Source organism: Tupaia chinensis, unplaced genomic scaffold (assembly GCF_000334495.1).
Source record: "Tupaia chinensis unplaced genomic scaffold, TupChi_1.0 Scaffold141490_1, whole genome shotgun sequence".
In the NCBI taxonomy this organism is placed as follows: Eukaryota; Metazoa; Chordata; class Mammalia; order Scandentia; family Tupaiidae; genus Tupaia; species Tupaia belangeri.
In genome coordinates this window covers 300,612-306,004 of record NW_006201352.1, presented here as the reverse complement: position 1 = coordinate 306,004, position 5,393 = coordinate 300,612, and positions in this window count along the sequence as shown.

The following is a 5,393-nucleotide window of genomic DNA, read 5'->3' as shown; positions in this document are numbered from 1 at the left end:
GAAGAGCAAGAGGTAATGAGGCACATGTAGACAAGGGTTGGATGGGGGCAGCTAGCCCAGGCTGAAGGAGCAACAGCAGAAAAGGCCCGCATGGAAGGAGTTTGCGTGTGAGGGTTTGAAAAGCCAGTATGGCTGGATCTCACAGTAATAGGGTTCAGCAAGCCCTGCCTCGTAGAAGAGGTTAGGAAAGTGCGATTGTATCCTATAAGCAGTGGAAAGTATTGAAGATTTCAAAACTGATGGGCGAGGATGTTGAGGGGATGATCAGGTCAGTCCTTTACAAAGGTCTCTCTGGTAGCTAGGAAGCTGGGTTGTTAGGGTGGGGCAGATGGAAACGCAGTGAGAGGTAGATGCAGGAAGACAGGATTTGGTCTCTCCAGGAGCCGATGGAGGCTTAGAGCTAAGTGAGGCTACTAACAACACTTGTGCGGGGGCTCCGAGGACCGTAGGCAATAACCCTGAGCCCTTCACACACACAGTGCCTGTGCGCAGCCAACGACACCCTGCTTAGACACTGTCCTGCCCAGACCTCAAGGAGAAGTGACAGTTGTCCTCTTCCAAAACTCTCCAGGAGGTATCGTAGGGAAGCCGATGGCATCTCTGCTTAGTGCCACAGGCAGCATGTGGACTTTGGCTTCAGACACCCAGCAGGATTCCGGGTTCCGATGACTTCGCTATGTGACCATGGGCATGTTTCATAACCAAGCTGAGCCATGATTGTGTTTGTTTATTTATTTCTTCCATGTCGAGAGAGAGAGAAAGAGAGAGAGAAACCCTCAGCAGAATTTTCATGCCAGCATCTACCTCCAGCCTCAGCTGGGCCAGATCACAAGGACCCCTGGCCTGAATAAGGAGGGTCTAGGACACAGACCTGACTGTCGCGTGTGGGTCCAGACTTGCAGAAGGTTTCGTTACAGTCCACCAGCTGACCCCTGTTTCTCCTCTGGGAGAGGGAACTTTGAATCTCTCTTCCCAGGCCGAGTGCTACAGTGAAACAAGGGTCATGTGAAGTCAGACACTGGGGAGCAGACCACTGGAGCGCCCCCGCCCGGGCTGCCCCACTGCAGTGGCACGTTCTCCTTCTCCACTCTTCTCAAGTGCGGGAGTCTCTCACTGTCCCACTCGATTTCTTCCTTTGGTCCTATGCTTGGTGAAAACCAAATTTCTGCTCTTAGTGGCTTATTACAACTTACTTGAGTCTGCGCTGCTGGATTACATTGCTGGAAAGAACTAAGATTGTCTTACAACACACGGAATAAGTTAAGCGAGATGCTTCGTGATGTCGTCCCACCCTGACGTGGTGGTGATTCCCCACCTCCCTGTCTCTCATGGAGCCGTGTCTGTCTGGTCCAGATGGCTTCCTTCCTACTCAGATTGCTCCCCGGCAGCTGCGGTGTGGGACCAGACCACACTCCTCCCTCCAGTCTGCTTATTTGAGCACACTCCACAGAACTTAGCCTCAGTCTGGCCTTTTCCAAGAAACCTGCCGTATCGACCGAGAACTCTCGTGGATAAGACACTGTATTTTGTGAATGGAGAGACTAATCTAAGTCCGCATCCTTCAGCAGAATATACAACAGCCTTCATGGTGTCGCTGCACTGTCCCTTTGCTTAGCCCATATTAACCGAGAAGTAGCAAATACAGACTTTTCAAGCCACTGCTCTTGCTTCACACTCCATGGCAGACACTGTAGTTAAACATGCTGCGTTTGTCACGGAGCCCAGCTACAGTCGCAGAATCCTCCTCAACACAGCGCTACCAGCATTCAGAGGGAGTCAGAGCTGGACTGCCGAACAAGGTGTCTCCTGACTGGATTGAGCCTCTGCATCCTTGTCCACCTTCTCTGGCTTCTCTCTCACTGACATAGCCTCCCCCCAGTCACTCAGAGCAGCCCAGAGGAATTAATCATTCCTCATATCCTACCCGAGGGGTCTGCACTGGAGGACTCCAGCCCCAAACCCTTATAGATCAGATCCCTAATGACTTGGAGGAATTCAAAATAGCAACCTAATCTCTTGTTGATTTGCTTTCTTATAAGAGAAAGGAGGGAGTGATGATAGCAGAAATGGGGAAATAAAAATGAGAAGATTTCATGAAGAGCAAGTTCCTGCTCCAAGAAATCTCACAGTCTTGCTTTCCCCAAGTCCTTGACACTCTTAAAATACTACACGGAGAAACACCTGCATGGTCATATGGAAGGGCATGACTCTTCCCTGTGGGCTCTCCAAGTACAGCCCTTCTCTAGCAGTCTCTGTTCTAGACTCATCACTCATTTGCTCACTCAGCAAGGACCTATGACAACTCTGGCCAGCTAGGGCTGGAGCTGGGAACACGGGGGAATTGTCTGGTCAGTGTTTGTGAGGCTGGCATCCTCATGCCACTGTCTGAAATCTGGGGTGCAGCCCACCACAGCTTTCCCCTAACAGGCCACAGAGGCCACCTGTCCCTAAATCTTAGAGGTCCTGTCACCCAAGCCTTGCCGCCCTATAGAGCTTCCTGTCCTTCTTGGGGGCTTTCCTGACTGATCCTGCCATTTTGGCTACTCTATTTTCTGTGGCTTACTGACTCACTCCTTGGCTTCCCTGCCACACACACACATCCACACCCACACACATGCCTCCATCTGTGTCTGTCCTGACATACCACAGAGCTTCCCTACTCAGTCTGTCTTCTCAATTCCCATGGGGAAACAAACAGAAAATACAAATAACAAAACTGGAAAATTATGACCCTCAAGAAACTGTGCACGTATACAAGTCAATTGAAATATATATATATTTAAGTCTAGCACTGTAAGCTAATGGTTAAAGGAAGCCAGATCCCACAGAGCCGATGATGACTTGGAAAACATGCTGGGTGTGTGTGCATGTGTGCTCCAAATTCCAACAGGATGGAGAAATGGAGGTGTTACCATGCCTCATTCAGGGCCACCTTTACCCTCTTCCTTTCTTTTTGTCTCTGTCTGGTGAGTATATGTGCCCTTTGGAAATTATATATATATGTTTATGAATATATACATATTTTTCAAAATAATCAAGTTTTAATCATTTCATTAATTAATCCTCTTAAGTGAAGCACACATGAATTTTTTTTTTTTTTTGCTTTTTGTTTTATTTGGAGATTTTCGCTATAGGGTGTGTGCGCTCACCAGACAGACAGAGAGAGACATAGAGACAGAAAGCGAGAACTCATCCCCCAGGGGGGATGGTCACGCCGCAATCCCTTCTCCTCCATTCTCTTCTCGGGATCTTGGGCACACACGCACACGCGCCCGGCGTGAGTTTTAAGCCACTGGGTCCGGGACGCGAACCGTGATCGACTACGTGGGAGTCCAGTGACATAGCCATTATGCTAACTGCTGGTTCCCAGCACACACGAAATTGCTGAGGAGTTCTTGGGCCCTTCTGCAAGTCTTCTTCCAGCCTGAACACCCTCTGGAATCTGGGGGGTACAGTGTGGAATCAGTTTCTGATTAAGCTGGAGAAACTACAGCCAGAAAAGTAATTTGGCATTTTATATGGCTCTGTTTTCACAACTTGTATCTTCATTCCAGGGGCAGCTGGAACTTGTTAGGAGTGTGGGACCTAGGGCCGGAGTGCCTGAGTTCAGATACTGCCCCCTTCACCTGTTTACTGCGCCCTGAAGCCAGTCTCTTCCCCTCTGGGGGATTCTGTATCCTTGTTAGTGAATGTGTCTGAACACAGGGGTACTGGTTTCATGTGTTGTGAGAATTGCAACAGCAGGGGGCAGTGTAACGTCCCTAGAACAGCACCTGACCCTAGAAACACTCCGTCATAGGTAGGGTAATCACAGCTTAGAGAGGTGAAGTCCAAGATCTCACAGCAAAAAAAGGCAGAGTGATTATCTGGTCAAGCTCCCTCTGCCACTTTAGTTCTCCAGGTGTGTGGTGGCCTCTGGTCTCTGGTGACGAGTTTTTCTGTACCTGGGTGTGCAGTCAGGATACATGATAGGAAAGTTCAGGTGTTGCTGCTGACATTGGATCCTGGGATCTCTTGGATGAGGGCTCCACTGTCAGACTCAGCACAAACATTACCAAGCATTCCATCCATTGCTGAATGTCTGAACCTACTCCAGTGCAAGGTGTTCTGCCCTCTTTTCTTTTCACCATTTTGGTCCACTCCCTGCAGAACACAGCTGGCCTGGCAGCCGTGGGAGCTACTGTGCCAAGGAGTATCCCTGCCAACTATGCTGGGCTCTTTCTGCTGTGTCATCCAGATCCCTAGTCTCTGGTCTTTGTGCCCTAGGTCATGTGCACCAGCTCCCTCCACTGACTCAATAAAGAATCTGAGTCCTCCCCCTGCACAATGCCCTCATCTCTTGCCAGGGCCATTGCTCCTTCTTGGCCCAGGACACTCTCACCCTCCTGGGAAATGTGAGGAACTCAGGAGCTTAGCCTGGGCCAGCCCTCAGGGGCCCCAGAACCCCCACCACTCCTCATTATTCGGCTCTGAGCTGCTATTAAGGCATCCCAAATTTCAGCTGTAAAATGGGAATAGCTGTAATAAGCCCACCACATGGGCTGGCTTCGAGGGTTATGCATATAAATCCCCAGGAAGGCTCAGCTCTCTGTCTGGCATGAGTGTGCTATTACAAAGTTTTAGCTGTTCTTAGACCTTTGGGTTGATTCCATGTCCTAGCAATTGTGAAAAATTAGTGCTGCAATAAACATGAATATGCAAATATTTTTCTGAGTGTTTTTCTATGAGTGGATTGAAAAACTGTGGCACATATACACTATGGATTAGGACTCAGCCATGAAAAACCATGATACTTTGATACAAAGTAGATGAATATAGAAGACTTAATGCTAAGGAAAGCAAGTCAGAATATGAAAGACAGGCATTGTATGTTCCCACTTAACATAATATGAACCAAATGTCTGCACTCTGTAACAGAAACAGAAAGGTTGGAAGTATAATAGCAGGGTGGGTGACTGTAGATACTAGACAGTACAGGACGTGGTGGGTAATAGAGTTTGGGAGGGAGGAGATCAGGGTAAAAGCAAACAAAACATTTAGCAGATACAACAATGAAAAGTTATCTGTTGAAGATAATGTATATGGTAATACCTTTGACTTGATTAATAAGTAATGTATTCATGCTGGGAAAAAACATTTTGTACACTGTAAAGATGTACAGTGATTAAATGTAAATTTAAAATATAAAAAATGCTTAAATTAACTTTGGAAGAATACACTTATTGAAATAGCTAAAATGTGTTTTAAAACAATTTTTAAAACGATTATCTGTACTTAAGATTTAAGAAAAAAGGAAAAAAAAACTGTTTGCTGTTGACATTAGGCCAGAGTTCATAATAATTCCGACCCTTTTGAGTTTTATCATTTTCATAATAAAAGAAATAGAGCTTAAG